Source organism: Heptranchias perlo, chromosome 33 (genome assembly GCF_035084215.1).
Source record: "Heptranchias perlo isolate sHepPer1 chromosome 33, sHepPer1.hap1, whole genome shotgun sequence".
Lineage (NCBI taxonomy): Eukaryota > Metazoa > Chordata > Chondrichthyes > Hexanchiformes > Hexanchidae > Heptranchias > Heptranchias perlo.
Window position 1 is genome coordinate 3,109,192 of NC_090357.1, and position 21,032 is coordinate 3,130,223.

The 21,032-nt window shown below is 46.8% G+C and overlaps 2 long non-coding RNA genes across 2 annotated transcripts in view; both read left to right on the forward strand.

The window, feature by feature from the left end:
• The window catches only part of LOC137301283 (uncharacterized), a 47,332-nt gene extending 40,544 nt beyond the window's left edge, over positions 1 to 6,788 (forward strand). Inside the window, exon 3 of the long non-coding RNA XR_010958257.1 lies at positions 6,704 to 6,788. This is a non-coding gene — a long non-coding RNA (uncharacterized lncRNA). The remainder of the gene's footprint in view (positions 1 to 6,703) is intronic.
• Positions 6,789 to 8,075: 1,287 nt separating this feature from the next.
• The window catches only part of LOC137301285 (uncharacterized), a 130,793-nt gene continuing 117,836 nt past the window's right edge, over positions 8,076 to 21,032 (forward strand). The window contains exon 1 of the long non-coding RNA XR_010958259.1: positions 8,076 to 8,326. This is a non-coding gene — a long non-coding RNA (uncharacterized lncRNA). The remainder of the gene's footprint in view (positions 8,327 to 21,032) is intronic.

Below are 21,032 nucleotides of genomic sequence, written 5' to 3' on the forward strand. Positions count from 1 at the left end.
ACTGCTGTGAACTGATGTTTACACGCCTGACTTATCACACAGCATGCTTAACGGACAGGACACACAGCTAGCTCCAGTGAAAAAAGCACCTCGGGAAATAAATTTGAGATCAGGAACTGAGCCGTGAGATAGAGGAGAACTGTTATATTTTTCTTTATTTACTTTCAAAGGAAGTGTTAAGGTAAGAAGCAACCTAAGATTTCCAAAGCAATGTTGATGCTGTGATTTCAATGAAAGATCTTTTAGAACAGTATGTGAGCAATAGGTGTGTTGCAGTCCTCTTATCCTCTTATCATTGTCACAATTGAAAAAAATTGCAATCACTGGCATGATATTACTTCTAAAGTCTTTCTTTACACGTATATAATACTTTCATCATTTTGTCTGTAATTTGGCGGACCATTATGCTTGGTACTGTCCTTTCAGGTCTGGGATCTGGCTTTGTATCGAGCCCAGACTGATGAGCTGGGAGTTCCCCCTGTATCGACCGGTAGTGAGGGGCCTACGGGGGTATATATTCTGAGGCAGTCGCAACCCCTAGTGTTCACTGCACAAAGCAGCCCATATTATAGCATTAACTGACCCCAACCTCAGGAGAGAGCAGCTTGTTTGTACCAGTTTGACGTTGGCACCTTCTGTTCCAGTCGTTCTTCCGATCTCTCTAAATAATACTAATGCAGTGCCAATTGGTGTTCAATAGGGGCAGTTCTGTGTGCATGAGTTGGGACTCTTAAAAGCTTGTCCCATATACCTGGGGTATCCAAGCTTTAGGACTTTGTGGACCGCATAGGTGCACACTATGGAGTTTCAGGAGGCCACATACTAAGTTTTAATCCCTCTTTCCCCTTAATTTCCATGTATCTCAAGTTGCTGATAGTAACAGATTGTGATTTCGGGTTTATTCAACAATGGAGGAACAGTGCTGCAAACCTCCACGCAAAGCAGGATTCAAATAATAAAAACAAGCGAATAAGGACTGTAAGTGTGAATGGTTGCCTGGGCTTCGAGGGAGGGCTTGCCAAGGTTTGAAGACTGGATGTGTCTCTAAGACCACGGGTTGGACATGGCAGACAAAGGGGACTTCCGTCACCCGTTGCCCTGGGCTGGGTTCAAACCTCGGCCCTAGAGGTGAAAGGGCAGTGTGCAACCAAAAGATCGCTCTTGACTGCATGACTTGACGGTAATAATTCCTGTCCATTTGAATGGTTCTTTTTGAAATGGTTTAGAATCACTGGAGGTGAAATATGAAGTGGGCAGTATCGAGTCTGGTGCCAGTTATACATCCCGCCCGAAATTCAGTTCCATGAAATAACGGGCACCAGATGCGATACCACCCGTTTTGCATCCCCACCCAAGTCGTATCACACCCCCATTATCTTCTGATTATATAATTGACAATCAACCTGTTCGCCTTGTGATACCACGCACTGAATACAAACTGTAAGGGTCACTAGTAAAAGCTCTCCCATGCCCGCTGACACCAGTATTGGACTCGATGCACAGCTCTCTGTAACTGGGGAAGAGACAGTAGTGATGAACAAGCTCTCCCACTAGCTCAGTGGGTAAGGGCACTGCGCAGTGTGATGCTGAACCCCCCTGGGTTCAATCCCCCAGACTGTGCGACGGTACAGCTGGAGGTGCAGTAGAGGCACTGCAATTAGCCTCGGGGCTTCTACAATAGGGAGCAAGGAAATTCAACCAGGTTTCCTGTGTCTGAATGCCATCCAGGGATGTCTGCCATAAGCTGCAAGTGTGTGTGTACATCAGGTGAGGACAGGATTGTGCTCATCTGTAATGCCCAATGTAGTTGAATAGCCTTCTTATGATCACCACATGAAGGGCAGCAACTTCGGAGAGGCACTGTGGAGTGTTGCTGCAACTGTTTCCCAGCCTCAGTAAGTGCTTTCAGGAGAAGGGAAGAGAGGAGGGGAGAATGTTGGCAATAATTGATGGTAATGAGCAGTGCTGTATTGCAACACAACTCTGTCTTCCTTATACTGTTCCTGGTTTCTCTCTCACCTTGTATGGGCCAGGAGAGATCATGAAGGAATAGAGGTCAGGGATCTGGATTTCAATATTTCACGTTTACTGGAAAAAAATCCTTAATGTAGCAATTGTGAATCATTTGGGAAATAATTGACAATTATATAAACTATATTTGAGCCCTATAATTAAAAATGACCCTTTTCACTGTACATACATTTTAAATGACTGTTTTACCTAAAAGCTTTGGAGATGTTGTGTTGGGAGAGATTGGAAGTGATTTCTCTTCTCATTCCATCTTCCTTGGGTGACTCCTTTCCATGTACATGCGGAGGGGTCACACTGATTGGCTGCTCTGAAGCTCCTCCCAGTCCCAGGAGGTCAACCTATGCGCTGCCTGCAAAAACTGACATTTAAAAAAAAAAATTTATCCAACCAGAGTTGGCAACCCTGCTCCTCATTGGCCTCCAGAAGGTCTGAGCACTTTCATAGGTCCTTGCACCCGGGGAGGAGAACTTTATAATCGAGGCGTTGGTAGATCAGGAGTCAGTGTAGGCCAACGAGGGCAGGGGTGATGGGCAAACGGTGCAACTTAGGATACGGGCAGAGTTTTGGAAGAGCGGATTTATGTCTCAGACTACGTGCTTTCAGTCACAGTGAAGTGGCCAACCGCTGAAGCGGAAAAAATCCAATGGTCTGCTGAATGTGTTTACACTGGAGGTGCACGCACATGCATACACGCATGCACACGTGAACACACATGCACACACACGCGCACATGCACACACATGTACCCCTTTGAACAAACTCAGAAATTAGTAAGTAATGGTGTGCCTTCAGCTGAAGCTGTTACTACACTGCCTTAGGAGGGAAGCTTTCTTTACTTAGGCTATTGTCACCCAAACAAAGGCTCCGTGTTGTCCACAATTGTGTGGGCTTTTCTTTACTGCCAGCCAGTAAATTTCTGTCGACAAACACTTGGTGCTTAAGTTTCCTGTGGGCCTTGATTTCAAAATCTCTTATCCTGCACTGCAGATGCCTCCATGGCCTCACCTCCCCTTGTCCCCATCAATCTATTGTCACATCTTGTACCCTCCGTTCTTCTGACCCACCGTGAGTCCTCCCATCATCTGCCCCGTTGTAGGCAACCGGGATTCAACTACCTGGAACGTTCGTCCTAAACCCCTAAGTCTTCCGACATTTCTGCCCATCTGCAATGGCCTCCTTTTCATCCATCTTCCTTATTCCACGCCCATTTCTTGTCCCCTCCCTCCTTGCCCCACCTCTGTCCCCCAGGCTGGTAAAGTACCTTGGACGTAAATCTTTATAAATGGATGTAATTGTTGCTTAAAGGAAAAGGCAGGTGGTGCTGCAGGGAGCTGGAGTCAGTAATCCAGCCGTGTTGTTAGAATGGGTGAACCCTTCAACTACAACAACAACTTGCATTTATATAGCAACTTTAACACAGATAAAACATCCCAAGGCGCTTCACAGGAGCGTAAACAGAAAAAAAAATGGACACCGAGCCAAAGAAGGAGATGTCAGAAAGGGGTGATCAAAAGCTTGGTGAAAAAATTGGATTTTGAGGAGGGTCTTAAAGGAGGCGGAGAGGTTTAGGGAAGGAACACCAGAGCATGGAGCCCAGGCGACTGAAGGCATGGCCGCCAACAGCGGAGGATGGGAGGAGGATACACAAGGGACCAAGGTTTGATCCCAGAATGGGCCACGTTAGTTGATCATATGTGGAGAAGTGGTCTCGTTGACCCTAGGTTAGGGAGGGGGAAATTCCGCCAGGGTTCCTGCTCTGTTTGAACCAGTCGCCCATCACTGGCTCCAGGTGGGATCGTCATTGGGTTTAAATGACATGGAGCACTGTTCTGGCACCTTCCATGATTTTTTCCATCCTAATGCTAAATCTATGGCAAGTGAAATTGCTGTCTATTGTAACTAGGTGTCCATGGGGAGTTAGGCACAGGGCAGCATAGGTAAGAGCATTTAAAGGAATAAAAAGACAATTCTTTTTGCAGCTTTGAGACCTATTTTCTGACGCATTTTTCTGATTTTTATTGTTTTGTTCTCCTGGTGCATCGGTTCTTAACAGCCTTTGTGCCAATTGCTTTAATTTGTTTTGTCCGCAGCACTGTTGCTGCCATTAGTGGGTTTCCCAATGGGAATTCTCCTATCTGAGATGCTGGGAACATACAAAATTGTTGGGCAGGAAAAGACCAGCTGGTCCATCAAGCCTGCCCCAAACCATGATGGTCGGAGAATCATGACTAAACCTCTTCCCCCCCCCCCCCCCTCCCCCTCCTCGCCTCCCCCTCTCCTCCCGCACAGCCATGTAATCGCCTGGGAGAGGCAAAAAAAGAGTAAAAAACCCAGGGCCAAAAAGGGGGGATAAATACTCTGGAAAATTCCTCTCCGACCCCCTCAGGCGATCGAAACCAGTCCAGGAGATCACAAGAGGAAGAGGAGGACCACCGAAGGGATGACACGGCCATTCAGGGTCCATGAGAGATGCTCCCCAGCCACCCTACCAGACCTGCATCTGCAGACAGACGTGACTGGACCTTCCTTTGGCTCAAACTCTGAAGGGAAGCCATGACAATAAGTGCGATGCCACAGATCCGTGTGAAGTTCTGGCCGTTATGCTGGATGGTTCTTCAGAAGCATCCCAACCACAGCTGGTCATGGTTGCCATGGTACTGCATGAACGAACGCTAGTCCGGGGTGGTCATCAGACAGCAGAGACTGAACAGACTGAGCACACTGCCAATTGCCGCCAACTACATTTGCGTTGTCGGTATTGCACCAAGCTGGTAATGGCTGTGGGGAACTGTCTGCCCAGCGTCCAGATCAGCAGGGAGCCAAAGGCAGAGTTGTGCCGTCAGCTGTAAGGATACCTGCTGCTATCATCCACCATGGCGTTTAGTCACTCCAGTGACAGCACCTGTCAACTGTGACCTCAAGCCTGTACACGGGGTCTCCTTTCCCTCCATTATAGCCCATCACTTAATCCCCTCCCCTTCAGACTTGGGAAAAGTTGCTAATGCACTGAGATGCCCTTTGAAGGCTTTCAGAATTCTGTCCCTCCATTGTTGTTTGTGGGATCTTGCTGTGCGCAATTTAGCTGCCGCGTTTCCTACATTACAACAGTGACTACACTTCAAAAAGTGCTTCATTGGCTGTAAAGCCCTTTGGGACATCCTAAGGTCATAAAAGATGCCATATAAATGCAAGTTCTTCTCATATATATGCATTATTTATTGTTTCATAGTGAAAATTCATGTAAAATTTCAGTAACTGATACCCCAGATCTTGAGGCACAGAAGTGGAAAGTTCAGTTTTAAAATCCAAACACGTTTGTCTTCTTTCTTTTCTTTCTCTCATTCGTTCGTTTGTTCTCTCTTTCTTTCTTTCTTTCTCTCATTCATTCTTTCTTTCTCTCTCTCATATATATCAATGTACTGTTTACTATATACAATGTTACACCATACAATACACTGTACACTCTATATACACGGATAGTGGAATGCTTGTGTGATCTTTGATTCGCCCCTTTAATTGTTCCCCAAATTTCACTAACATGCAGTTTTCCTCACAAATATAAGTGTGCTCCGTACATTAGTTCAGTTTGCACCTGGATCTGAGAATAATGATTTCCAGGAAACCTGAATGCTGTGGGTACATTACCATACAGGTGGGGTTAGCAACATCTCGTAACCTTACAGACTTGATTGTACCAGTGGAAGAAAATTGGCCCTGATAAATTTGCGAACAGATTCTCTATGATTTCCTCTCTCAGCAGCTTCATCAGAGACTGACCGGAAACCCATTGAACTCTCTCATGGGGTGTTTCCCCCAATTGCCCAGTTTGGTAACTCCACTGCCCAATGTAGCGATGAGCCACGAAGGCTGGAAATTTTCCCAAGTTTGATCTCTGGATTGTTAGCTCTTCCCCAAGGCAGTGTAGCTGCTACTATTGGCCTCAATAGGAGTTGGAAAGGGGAACGACCCTGCCTCCGAACTCTATCCAGTGACTGCTGCTGGAAAGTTAATCTGTGGACCTCGGCCGAGAACACAATTGGACTCTGCTCCGATGCCCCCAGAGTTGAATAGTGTGCTGACACTGCCTTACCGCAGTGTGTGAAATAGAAATTTCAGGAGTGTAGGGGGAAAATGCAAGTCTGTGTGCTGGTTTTTTTGTGTGTGTATAAAGTGCTTTGATTTACCTGTCTGAAATGAAGATGAACCCTTTCGTGAGGCTTTGGCTAAGGGTTGATACTCTGGTTGGATGCATTCCTGGAGGTTTCATCACATGACCTCCCGCCTCCAACCGTCCTCCCCAGTCAAACAGCCTTTTTTGCCCCATCTCCAAGATTTTTATAACGAATAAACAAAAGTGTTCAAAGAAAATTTTTTAAAAAACACTTTTTTTAATGCAATCTATGATTTTTCTCCCAGGTTTTGCTCGCAGCAGTGTCCTGGAGATTAACCTTCAGTCCCCGGAGACTCCAGGATAATCCTGGAGGGTTGGCAACCCTACGTTGGCCAAGGGTAAAGATCAGGCAAGGCTGAGGTTTGGGCCAGGGCCCAGCTGGACAGCGACAATGACAGATTTTATTTCCCCCACACGCCAGTGTAATGTTTCACCATTTTGTGTTAGCGCTCATTTTTACTTCTATTTTGCAAAGGTGACTAATGATCACATATTTTACAGGGAACAGGAGCTGTTGCTAAGCAACAGGCCACATCCAATGTGGCTGGAAACGAGGTTTGGACCAATGAAACAAGACAAAGCAGAAATACACAATGATGGTAAGCACCACACAAGTGAGGTGGGGAATTGGAAGATGTGGCTTGTAATTAATTGCAATCCGTGGTTTTTCTGGGTTTATTACTGAATATCTTGACACCAAATACACATCATGGGGTTATCACTTCCTCTCCCTCCAAATGTTGGTGCACCTGCTCACTTTATACCATTTTGTCCAGCAAATAATACACACTTTTTAACAGGACAAATTCTCATAGGGTCATACTGTTCCCTGTAATATACATAGGGTCTTACTGTTCCCAGCCTCTATTATCCTGTGTATAACATAGTCCAGACAGTGCATTATCCTGTGTATAGCACAGTGCAGCCAGTGCATTATCCTGTGTATAGCACAGTCCAGCCAGTGTATTATCCTGTGTATAGCACAGTGCAGCCAGTGCATTATCCTGTGTATAGCACAGTGCAGCCAGTGCATTATCCTGTGTATAGCACAGTGCAGCCAGTGCATTATCCTGTGTATAGCACAGTGCAGCCAGTGCATTATCCTGTGTATAGCACAGTGCAGCCAGTGCATTATCCTGTGTATAGCACAGTGCAGCCAGTGCATTATCCTGTGTATAGCACAGTGCAGCCAGTGCATTATCCTGTGTATAGCACAGTGCAGCCAGTGCATTATCCTGTGTATAGCACAGTGCAGCCAGTGCATTATGCTGTGTATCTCACACTCCAGCCTGTATGTAACACGCATGCATGCTGTGTGTTATTCTTTGTGTTTTCTGCACTGGATTTTTATAGTTATATAAAGTACTGTGGGGGAAAAAAGCCCTTTCTTATAAAAGGGGATTTTAACATCCAACGTGAGTAATTATTTGTGGGCATTTTTGGGCATTTCTGCCACCATTCTCACTGAGATTCCTATCTGGGAGCTGGTGTGGCTGGAGTTTGTGTGATAGAGAAGCTTAGCGACTTTGTAACCTGAGTGGAGCTGTGTGAAAAGGGGTCAGAGGCTCTCGACTGAAAATCTAGCCTGCCTCTCCTATTTGGCAAGTGACCCATGGGTCACAAGCTGTGGTTGCAGGTTTATTGATCTACGGAGGGGGGATGGGGGTGAGAGAGGGGGGCGGGGAGGGTGGGGGTGAAAAGCTTGTCTGGCTAGTGCGTTGTCTGGACTTTGCACATTCCTGGCTTCTAGGGGGTGTGGACTTGCAGAGGGAGCAACCATTGGGAGGAAGTAAAGTGCATTAAAAGTGCTCGAGCCCAGCTCGTGTCCCTGAGCATGCTCTGTTCGCTCTCCCATATGCCCGTCAAAGCCTTGAAGTCTGAACTCGGCGGAAGATTATAGAGTGGATTTTACTTTGCGAGAGGGACACCTGACTGATAGTGCCCCTCTGACCAGATAAGCAGGCAAACAGTAGACCATCCTGACGAAACTTTAACCGAGGAAACACATTGTTTGCAGCAACAGAACTAAACAAAAACAAAAAAAAATCTCTTTGGGAAGAGAGAATGTAAGAGGGAAAGTTTACTGAAAAGCAGAGCAACCTGTGGAATCGAGGACTCTAATAGGTCAGTACACTGGCTGGAGGGGGGAGGGCAAAGCTTCTTAATATTTCAGTGGGGCTTTTTTTTTTACAAATGCAAAACAAATGATTATTTCATAAAGTTGATCGTCTGTCGTTTCTGTGTGCATGTTCTGTTCTATTTGATTTGATTAATAATATTGTGAGATGAGGAAGGATTTGTAAGGCATTCGACCTGTTTATGTATCGAGTTTCTTTTTATTTGGAAATTAAGGTGCATGCAAGAAGGCTTGTAATGCCCAAGTATTTCCAGAGTGTGCTCCACGATGCTGTGCAGTTTCTCATCTCTGTCTGTCGCCTCTCTCCGCACTGCACTCACACGCACTCACACACACTTCAAGAAAGACTCTTCACACTTCCCCCCCCCCCCCACACCTTCTCCTGAATCCTTGCCCTTTTTGGTGTGTCCGACCTGTGTGGAGCTCTTTAGCTGAGAGTGCCTGAATAGCCTGCTTTGTGCGTTCAGCCAGTCGAGACAAGGGGTCAACCCCCAAAGCCCTTTGTGTAACTGTATTAAAAGATAACAATGTGTCTTTGCTGGAAATTTAGCAGCTGGGAGATTTTATCTCTCATCTCCTTGAAACTTTGTCTGATTTGAAATTTCCTGTATTTTTTATGATTTTTTTTCCCCCCCCTGACGACAAGTTAATGCTGCAATAGAATTGCCTCTTAATTTGTGCAAATTGAACATTGAAGTGTACAGCTCTGGGGAATCAACTGGTAGTGAATAATATTTAATAAATCAATGCATATTTCATTAATTGCTGATATTTTGTAAGAAAGCACACTGGATTTTTAACCCCCTATCTTCCGACTTGCTGCCTCCTTGCCTCCCCTATCTCCAGTTCCTCACCCTCTCTCCCACTCCCCCACTCCTCTCTCTTACCCCTGTTATCTCTCCCTCACACCCACTCACATTCCTCCTCTTTTTCCTTTCTCTCCCCTTATCCATCTCCCTTCCCCAACAGTGAGACTGAATGACGATGGTCCAGGTTTTTTATTCAGTAGTGCGTGTATCTATGCGTGCACGTGTGTGTGTGTGTGTGTGTGTGTGTGTGTGTGTATGTGTGAGTCTGTGTAGGTGTGTGTATGTGTGTCCACATGCGCAAGAGAGAGTGTGGAAAAAAGGAATGTTTAGTGAAAAATGATATGAAAGATATGTGTGCAGAATTCAGTTTTATTTTTAAAATTTTACTGAGTTAGGAAGCTGAAAAAAATCATAGTGCAAATTTGTTTCACTTTATCCTTTCTATTTGATTGTAATGTTTCTTCCTTGAAAGGATTATTATTGTTGCATTCTGCATTGTATCAATAAATGTTACAATTATTGGCTTCTCAGATATTCTTGATACTTGCTGTGTAGCATTGATGGTTTTCTGATAATTGTATTATTGAGGTTGTGAGGTAGTGGGACTTTTATCTATTCGTTAATTAAATATTTGCCTCTTATACCACGTTGAGCCTGAGTGGAGTCCACTCCCATGTAAACTTCACAGTGGAAGCTGGCCTGGGGGACATGCCAGGGTCACGGAGGATGTGGGTTTGTGCCGGTAATTCCCAGCAAAGCGTGTTCTCGATCTTGCCGTGTTGTGGGGTGTAATGGGGTGGGGACGATCGGACTGCCACGGGGGGAATTTATCGGAGGATAAGCATCACCAAGACTTCCTTTGTAACAGTCCAGATGCATTTCTGCCAGTAGTCTGGGAACAGGGAACTTGCTTGATCTCCCGTTCCATGGCTTGTACAAGTGCCTGTACTGAAGGAGAGAGTTTTTACCTGATTGACACTATCAACATTACATGCCCCTGTGAAAGAAAATAGAAAGACTTGCGCCTTTCACAAACTCAGGATGTCCCAAAGTGCTTTACAGCCAATGAAGTACTTTTTTTTGAAGCATAGTCACTGTTGTAATGTAGGAAACGCAGCAGCCAATTTGCGCACAGCAAGGTTCCACAAACAGCAATGGGATAATGACCAGATAATCTGTTTTTTAGGTGTTGGTTGTGAGATAAATATAGGCCAGGGCACAGGGGAGAACTCCTTTACTCTCCTTAGTCCACCTGAGAGGGCAGACGAGGCCTTCGGTTTAACGTCTCATCCGAAAGACGGCACCTCTGACGGTGTAGCACTCCCTCAGTACTGCACTAGGAGTGTCAGCCCGCATTTTGTACCTAAGTCTCTGCAGTGGGACTATGAATCCACGACCCTCTAGCTCAGAGGTGAGAGTGCTACCCACTGAGCCAAGGCTGACACCAAAAAGCAATTTTGGACCCAGTTGTGGTGTGACACAGGTACAGCAGTTTGAACATTGCCACCAACAGGATGAGAAATCCACACACATGCCGTCCACCCGTTCCAGTACACCACACTGGCAATGGGTGTTGGAATTGGCATCCCCAGCCACGGATTGGCAACTGGTATTGGGATTACAGCAGCCCCTGTCCTTTTAACATTACAATTAACGTCAGCTTGGCAAGTGGAAGCCTTGGCTTAGCCGTAGCACTTCTCCGTTCTGAGTTAGAGATTCATGGGTTCAAGTCCGACACCTGGTAGATGTAAAGGATCCCATGATACTATTCGAAGAAGAGCAGGGGAGTTCTCCCCAGCGTCCAGGCCAATATTTATCCCTCAACCTGCATCACTTTAAAAAAAAAAGCAGATTAGCTGGTCATTATCACATTGCAGTTTGTGGGATCTTGCTGTGCACAAATTGACTGCTGCGTTTCCTACATTACAACAGTGATAATACAGCAAAAGTACTTCATCAGCTGTAAAGTGCTTTGGGCTGAGGTTGCAAAAGGTGTTACATAAGCCACCCGACCAGCTGGAATTTAATCGAGGGGTTCGGGTGGTTTATATATAGAATAACAGATACCTGGGGGTGAGTTACAGGCTGGAATCTAATCGAGGGTTTTGGGGGATTTATATATAGAATAATGGATACCCGGGAGTGAGTTACAGGATGGAATCTAATCAAGGGTTTTGGGTGACATCATGAACTGTGACAGTTAAGCAAATATGGTTTCTGCGGTTTGAACCTTCACGTTAGATCCTTGCTCCTGTTAACTGTAATTTCTTGGTTCCACCTCGCGTCACTTTAGCCCTCCTGCCCTGAAGGCGCTGAATCTTACTGAGGTGCAGCTCTCTGTTCCTTCATCCCGTTCGCCATTCTTACCTGTGAGATTCTAGACCGGATGGAGTCTGCAGGATGGCGAACCACTGGGGAACGATCACAGAAGAGCCCGAACATCGGACATCTGCACATTCCCCCACTTTCCAGCAGAGGTCACCCACTTTGTGATCAGGAGCAGGAAGCTTGCTGCTTGATCTCTATCCCAGCTCAACGGTGCTGAGGCCAACTGTAGCACTCACAAACTGCACAATATCCAGGCTGACACTCCCAGTGCAGTGCTGAGGGAGTGCTGCACTGTTGGAGGTGCCGTCTTTCAGATGAGACGTTAAACCGAGGCCCCATCTGCCCTCTCAGGTGGATGTAAAAGATCCCACGGCCACTATTTCGAAGGAGAGCAGGGGAATTCTCCCTGATGTTCTGACCAATATTTATCCCTCAACCAACATCACTAAAAACAGATTATCTGGTCATTATCCCATTGCTGTTTGTGGGATCTTGCTGTGCCCAAATTGGCTGCCGCATTTCCTAGATTACAACAGTGACTACACTTCAAAAATACTTCATTGGCTGTAAAGCGCTTTGCAACGTTGTGAGGTCATGAAAGGCGCTCTGGAAGTGCAAGTCTTTTCTTGTTTGCTTTCTTTCCAATCATGGATGGTATCGCAGCCATGGCTGATCGGTCTTCACATACAGCTTCCAGGTTGGGGGTGGGGGGCGAGGAGGTGGGGGGGGGGGGGGGGGGTGGGAGGGGGGGCTGGGAGGATTGGATCATGATCAGGAGTGGAAACCCTGGCTGATTTTCCCCTTCTGGACCATGGATAATGAGGCCAATCGCGGCAGCTGCACCTTCGCCCCGGTTAAGATCAGTCAATTCAGCTCATGCCGGGGCGGGGGGCTGTTGGCCGGTATAGTTCGTTCCCACACAGACCCGCTCTCAGTGGATGTACTAGATGAGGTGCAGTCAGTGGAGTATCTACAAAGGTACGTGGCAATAATTTTATTTGATCGCATATATAAAAAAAACCTCAGTAAAAGCCTTAAATCCTCAGCAAATCCACAGTCAGGGGTAATTTTCCATTGTTAGTTTTAGCCGTTTGCTGTCTTTGGGGGAAGGTAATGGACATTATTACTCGAAGCTTGATTTCTATCCCTGTCTGCTGAAATGCTGTAAAATTGTAAATAGCTGCTTTCCGATCCCCTGTGACCACTGCTTCCCCTTGGCTTTAATCACACAGTCTCTCACTCTCCGTGATTACTCTATCCCTGCTGTCACACCAGACCCCTCAAGCACTCCTCTTTTATATCGACCATTCATTTCAGGAGCTCTCTCCCTAGCAGTGGAGCCCTGGCTCCTGTTGTCGAGTGATTTAAATCCCACTTAAAATCTCGTCTGAATCCACTCCTTTCTCTCCAATGCCCCCCCCCCCACGACCCCGACCAATGCTCCAACACATCTCTCTGGTTCCACTCTGTACTTCTGGGATTCATTTCTTTTATTTTTGTCTGTTGCAGTTTCACTCCTTCTCGCATAATCCTGACTCTCGAACTTCTTGTGTTTTTTTTTGTGTTGGTACACAGCCCAGATGCACGGGCTGCCTCCAGTTATTAATTTGTTTTTCTGCCTGCCTCTCTCGAACGCACCAATTCTCATTGGGATACAGGCTCCTACTGGCACATCAGCCAAATAGCCATTCTTGCCACGTGTGAGTCCAAACAGTGAGTGTCACTGAGTTATTTTGTCATGAGGGGCATCACATCCATGTCCTAATCTGCTTCCTTCTTCAAGGTGTCAGCCTTGGCTCAGTGGGTAGCACTCGTGCCCCTGAGTCAGAAGGTCGTGGGTTCAAGTCCCACTCCAGAGATTGAGCATATAATCTAGGCTGACACTCCCAGTGCAGTACCGAGGGAGTGCTGAGCTGTCGTCTTTCGAATGAGACCTTAAACCGAGGCCTTGTCTGCTCTCTCAGGTGGATGTAAAAGATCCCATGGCACTATTCGAAGAAGAGCAGGGGAGTTCTCCTTGGTGTTGTGGCCAATATTTATCCCAGTACCACCAAAAATAGATAATCTAGTCATTTATCTCATTGCTGTTTGTGGGACCTTGCTGTGTACAAAAGTGGCTACTGCGTTTGCCTACATTACAACAGTGACTGCACTTCATAAGTAATTCATTGGCTTTGTGAAGCGCTTTGGGACATCCTGAGATCTCGACATAAATGTAAGTCCTTTCTTTCATCTGATGTCCACACATCGGGTCACTGGATAGCAATCACTCCTGGGAGCTCTGGCTGTATTTGTGGAGACCTGTCATTAGTTACTTTGTAGGCAGCGCTTGCTAGCCTGTTCCTCTCTAAGTGCTACAAACATGACATAAATCTGAAAGAACCCCCTACCTTCACCTGCTCAATCGCGTAGGATTCCAGTGTGCTAATGAGTTGTGATGAGGAGCGGTAAGTTCCAGGGTCATGATTCCCTCCCACTGAATTCCCAATCTCAGCGGGACTGAGTAGGAAGAAGAGGGATGTAAGGGAATTCAATATTTGATAACACTACTACACAGGTTGTGATGGTAGGACCTGGGCCTTAGGTGATCTGCCTGCATGCTTCGCTGCTCGTTGTGTGTTGTCTTGTGTTTTATGATGTGGGACATGGTTCCCCACACAGTGTGTCTCAGACCTGGGTTGTTGTTGGGAAGCATTAAGGATTTTTTCAAACCCCCTCCTCCTTGCCCCACAGTTGCCACTTACTGGTCTTGCATTAGATAGGCTGGAAATCTCTAAAGTTTAAATAGATGCTAACTGTATAGGGTTTTAAGTTTGAACTTTCCACTTCCATGCCTCACGAAGTAGGGGTGTCAGTTACTGAAGCTTTACATGAATTTTCATTATGAAATAATAAATAACGCGTTTATATAAGAACTTGCATTTCTATAGCGCCTGTCACAACCTCAGGACGTCCGAAAGCACTTTACAACCAATTAAGTACTTTTTGAAGTGTAGTCACTGTTGTAATGTTGGAAATGCAGCAGCCAATTTGTGCACAGAAAGTTCCTACAGACAGCAATGAGGTAATGACCAGATCATCTGTTTTTAGCGATGTCGGATGAGGGATAAATATTGTGCAGGACACCGGGGAGAACTCCCCTGCTCTTCTTCGAAATAGTGCGGTGGGATCTTTTACATCCACCCGAGAGGACAGACGGGGGCCTCGGTTTAACATCTCATCTGAAAGACGACACCTCCGACATAGAATCATAGAAGTTTACAACGTGGAAACAGGCCCTTCGGCCCAACATGTCCATGTTGCCCAGTTTATACCACTAAGCTAGTCCCAATTGCCTGCACTTGGCCCATATCCCTCGATACCCATCTTACCCATGTAACTGTCCAAATGCTTTTTAAAAGACAAAATTGTACCCGCCTCTACTACTGCCTCTGGCAGCTCGTTCCAGACACTCACCACCCTTTGAGTGAAAAAATTGCCCCTCTGGACCCTTTTGTATCTCTCCCCTCTCACCTTAAATCTATGCCCCCTCGTTATAGACTCCCCTACCTTTGGGAAAAGATTTTGACAATCTACCTTATCTATGCCCCTCATTATTTTATAGACTTCTATAAGATCACCCCTAAACCTCCTACTCTCCAAGGAAAAAAGTCTCAGTCTATCCAACCTCTCCCTATAAGTCAAACCATCAAGTCCCCGGTAGCATCCTAGTAAATCTTTTCTGCACTCTTTCTAGTTTAATAATATCCTTTCGATAATAGGGTGACCAGAACTGTACACAGTATTCCAAGTGTGGCCTTACTAATGTCTTGTACAACTTCAACAAGACATCCCAACTCCTGTATTCAATGTTCTGACCAATGAAACCAAGCATGCTGAATGCCTTCTTCACCACCCTATCCACCTGTGACTCCACTTTCAAGGAGCTATGAACCTGTACTCCTAGATCTCTTTGTTCTGTAACTCTCCCCAACGCCCTACCATTAACGGAGTAGGTCCTGGCCCGATTCGATCTACCAAAATGCATCACTCAGTACTGCACTGGGAGTGTCAGCCTAGATTCTGCGCTCCGGTCTCTGGAGTGGGACTTGAACCCACAACCTCCTGACTCGGAGCCGAAAGTGCTACCACGGCTGACACACATATATATATATATATATATAATAGAAATCAACTTATCACTCTTCACACAATGAATTACTTTTTGGGGCGCAATGACCTTTATATATCAGCAGAACAACCCTCAGTACTCAGCCTGTCTTGCCTAGGGTTACCAACTCTGGTTGGCTCCTCCAGCCCTACAGCCCTCCGAGATCTTTGCATTCCTCCAATTCTGGCCTCTTGCACATCCTCGATTTTCATTAGCCCACTATTGGTGGCCGTGCCTTCAGCTGCCTCGGCCCTAAGCTCTGGAATTCCCTCCCTGAACCTCTCCGCCTCTCTACCTCTCGCTCCTCCTTTAAGACGCTCCTTAAAACCTATCACTTTGACCAAGCCTGTCCTAATTTCTCCTTGTGTGGCTCGGTGTCAAATTTTGTCTGATTACGCTCCTGTGAAGCGCCTTGGGACATTTTACTATGTTAAAGGCGCTATATAAATGCAAGTTGTTGTTTTTTTGGATGTATTCTTGGAGGTTTCATCGCATGACCTCCCACCTCCAACTGCCCCACCCCCACGCTCCTGCCATTGGTCGCTCAACATGCCCATCCTCAGGGCGCCCGCCTTCCCATGGCCAATTGGACAGCGAACAGACTCTTCATTACCTGATTGGATGAATCTTGACTGTCAGTCAAACAGACATTTTTCCCATTGCCAATATTTTTATAACTAATAAACTATTGCGTTCAAAGAAAATGAAAAAAAACCACACAGTTTTTTAATGCCCCTATGAGCTTTCTCCCGGGTTTTTGCTCACAGTGGTGTCCTGGAGATTAATCTTTAATTCCTGGAGACTTCAGGACAAACCTGGAGGGTTGGCGACCCCTAATATTGCCCACTGTCTAGTTTTGGTCTTTGCAAAGGATTGGCTGTTCTACACACAAACAGGGAGGAGGGTAATTTGGAGGAGCCGCTCAGTGTGGAATTGCCAGATCCAGTGATCCAATCAACAGTCTAATGTCTCTACAAACGAGCAATCTACGCAGCGGAACGTGACAGCTGTTTTATACTCACCTTCCTCTTATTACTCCACGTCTAACCAGCGCATCGTCCACCTGTTATTACCGTATTAAAATCAAAACAAACCACGAATGAGTGGAGTGTTTTTGATGCTCTCTCTATATTTTTGGAACGATGGTATCGGTCAGTTCATGTTCAAACCCTGGGCTGGACTCGGCAGCAGTGGGACACCTGCGGTTTTGCAATGTTTTTGCAATGGTGAGGCAGTCCCACTACAGAGGCTTGAGCACAAAAATCCAGGCTGACCCTCCAGTGCTAGTACTGAGGGAGTGCTGCACTGTCGGAGGTGCCGTCTTTCAGATGAGATGTTAAACCGAGGACTTGCCTGCCCTCTCAGAGCCCACGGCACTAATCCGAAGAAGAGCGGGGAGTTCTCCCGGCATCCTGGCCAATATTTATCCCTCAACCAATATCACAAAAAAAAAACAGATTAACAGGCCGTCTATCTCATTGCTGTTTGTGGGAGCTTGCTGTGCTTAAATTGTCTGTCAGCGTTACAACAGTGGCTACGCTTCAAAAGTAATTCATTGGCTGTTAAGCACTTTGGGACGTCTTGAAGTCGTGAAAGGTGCTATATAAATGCCAGCGGTCCCCTCATCTGTGACAAACCCCAAAGTGGAGCAACCAACTACGGTGCCTCCAGCAGGAGAGTTACTGTCCATCATTGTTGGAGGCACTCAGTGACACCTCCCCCACCTCCTGAGATGGTTTCTGCGCTTCCGATGGCTCCCAACAACATCTTGCATTTATATAGCGCCTTTAACACAGTGAAACGTCCCAAGGTGCTTCACAGGAGCGATTATGAAACAAAATTTGACACTGAGCCACATAAGGAGATATTAGGACAGGTGAGGTGGGTTTTTAGGAGTGTCTTAAAGGAGGAGTGAGGGGTAGGGAGGGAATTGGAGAGCTTTGGGCCCTGGCAGCTGAAGGCACGGCCACCAATGGTGGAGCGATGAAAGCGGAAATGCGCAAGAGGCAAGAATTGGAGGAGCGCAGAGATCTCGGAGGGTTGTAGGGCTGGAGGAGGTTACAGAGATAGGGAGGGGGGCGACTCCATGGAGGGATTTGAAAACAAGGATGAGAATCTTAAAATTGACGCATCGCCGGACCGGGAGCCAATGTAGGTCAGAGAGCACAGGAGGTGATGGGTGAACGGGACTTGGGTGCGAGTGAGGATCCGGGCAGCAGAGCTTTGGATGAGCTGAAGTTTACAGAGGGTGGAAGGTATCACGGCTTGCCTCCCGACATTGTTCTTGCTGTTGAAGCCCACCCCGCTATTGGAAAGGGGGGACATGAGGATACACAGAGAGCGAGATATAATAGCTGAGGGAAAGAAGAGAAGCTTTGTTCAAAGTTGATGAGGTGGTGCACTGCGTGAAGAGTTTACAACGCAACAAGTCCTCTCAGTGTAAATGATAAAACAGATGTCCCCACCCTGGCTGTGGGATCAGGCAATATATTTAAAAAAAAACCCAAAATGTACAAGGCGAAGAGGGGGCTTATAAAACATTCTTATTAAATCAGAACGGTATTTACAGAGGCCAGAACATAAAACCTTTGTGAGTAGTCTGTGTCTCGGCCTTGCAAAAGTACTGTACCGTGAAACCGAGTTAAGCATTAATCAGCGATCTCTCATGAAAGGCAGTTCCTGTTTGCTGTGTGCCCAAGGTTGTCATCCTCAATTGAGTTTATTTGGGTTTGAAAGACATGACCCCTCCTCTCCGTTCCTGGGCTCTAACCTGGTCGGAGCTGGATTAAAAACGCGGCAAGGAGTCCAAAACCTCCATCTGGAATGTTCCCTTTCGTCGCAGAGGTCAAACAGCGTGTAGACTCGTCAGTGGAAATAATACAATGAGAAGGAAAAGTCAGGCAGGGTTCCGGAGTTCCTGATTGCTCTCCAGCAGGTACCTGCGTGCCAACAACAACAACTTGCGTTTATACAGCGCCTTTTAACGTAGTAAAAACGTCCCAAGGCGCTTCACAGGAGCGATTATCGAACAAAATTTGACACCGAGCCACATAAGGAGATATTAGGACAGGTGACCAAGAGCTCGGTCAAAGAGAGAGGTTTTAAGGAGGAGAAGGAGGTAGAGAGGCGGAGAGGTTTAGGGAGGGAATTCCAGAGCTGGGCGCCGAGGCAGCTGAAGGCACGGCCGCCAATTGTGGAGCGATTAAAATCGGGGCTGCGCAAGAGGTCAGAATTGGAGGAGCGCAGAGATCTCAGAGGGTTGTAGGGCTGGAGGAGGTTACAGAGATAGGGAGGGGCGAGGGCCATGGAGGGATTCGAAAACAAGGATGAGAATTTTAAAATCGAGGCATTGCCGGACCGGGAGCCAATGTAGGTCAGCGAGCACAGGGGGTGATGGGTGAACAGGACTTGGTGTGAGTTAGGATACTCAAGTTTACAGAGTGTGCAAGTTGGGAGGTCAGCCAGGAGAGCATTGGAATAGTCGAGTCTGGAGGTTACAAAGGCACGGATGACTGTTTCAGCAGCAGGTGAGCTGAGGCAGGGACGGAGACGGGCGATGTTACAGAGGCGGAAGTAGGCGGTCTTGGTGATGGAGAGGATATGGGGTCGGAAGCTCAGCTCAGGGTCAAATATGTTAAAAATGCCAGACAGGCACAGGGCCTGGCTCAGCTACAATGGCTCCCACAGGTGAATAGCCCAGTTACGCTCAGCACCAAGGCTTGCGCAGTTAACATTAACCTTATACTGACGCTCGACTCGGTCAGATTTTGGAGGACCAGTGTCTGTGAGCCACTCCCAGTATTTGCGTTCCCAGTTCCGGCTCTCCAATCCCAGGGAGCTCATCATAGACCCGGATTCTCTGTGCTGAAGGGGTAACGGAGCAGGATTCTGTTGTGTACATTCCAGGGGTAGCTGGTCTCACAGACATCGATCTCCAGGAACCCAACCTAGAGGAGCACCAGTGTAAAGCAGCTGAAGTTTGGGCACTGAGGTAAGGGACTGGTGAGCTTCTGTCCCCGGGACAGTCGTCCAGTCTGAAGCACAGCCATTGGCAAGAGAAGTTAACGGGAGATAAAAAGACCACAAGCATCAAATAACTCATTAATGCCGAGGAACACGGGCGTAAAACAGCTGAAGAGCAATTTTCAGCTTCATCATTGGCGGCCGTGCCTTCAGCTGCCTAGGCCCTAAGCTCTGGAATTTCCTCCCTAAACCTCTCTGCCTCTCTCTCCTCCTTTAAGACTCTCCTTAAAACCTACCTCTTTGACCAAGGTTTTGGTCACCTGTCCTAATATCTCCTTATGTTTCCTGTTTCCATGTTGTAAACTTCTATGATTCTATTGGGCCAAGTGCAGGCAATTGGGACTAGCTTAGTGGTATAAACTGGGCGACATGGACATGTTGGGCCGAAGGGCCTGTTTCCATGTTGTAAACTTCTATGATTCTATGACTCTATGTGGCTCGGTGTCAAATTTTGTTTGATGATCGCTCCTGTGAAGCGCCTTGGAACGTTTTACTATTTTAAAGGCGCTATATAAATGGACATTGTTGTGGTGGTGGCTGGGTTAAGGTGGGACTCTGGTGCAGAAAACCATCCTTTTGGTGATGGAACATAGGATCAGGAGCAGGCCATGCAGCCCCTCTGGCCGGTTACATAGAATTACATAGAATGTACGACACAGAAACAGGCCATTCGGCCCAACAGGTCTGTGCGGGTGTTCATGCTCCACATGAGCCTCCTCCCTCCCTACTTGATCTAACCCTATCAGCATATCCTTCTATTCCTTTCTCCCTCATGTACTCCTTGTGGTAGCGAGTTCCACATTCTCACCACTCTCTGGGTAAAGAAGTTTCTCCTGAATTCCTTATTGGATTTATTAGTGACTCTCTTATATTTATGGCCCCTAGTTTTGGTCTCCCCCACAAGTGGAAACATTTTCTCTATCTCTACCCTATCGAACCCTTTCATAATTTAAAAGACCTCTGTCAGGTCACCCCTCAGCCTTCTCTTTTCTGGTGAAAAGAGCCCCAGCCCGTTCAGTCTTTCCTGATAGTTATCTCCTCTCAGCTCTGGTATCATCCTAGTGCCTCCATATTCCTTTCTATAACATGGAGACCAGAACTGTGCACAGTACCCCAAGTGCGGTCCAATCAAGAATCGATACAAGTTTAACTGGGCAAAGGACTGAAAGGGTTAACTCTGATTTGCATAATAGCACAGATATCTGTGACTGAGGTGGTGATCGTAAGATGGTCTCTGAGCCCTCAGCCAGCACACAGCGCTGTTTCCTAAGACGTTGAGAGTTGACGGGGCCAACGGCAGACATTTTGCTCAGTGCACAGATTTCTCTGGAGTCTCAAAATGGCCGCTGATGGGGAGAGAGAGAGAGAGAGACAGACAGAGAG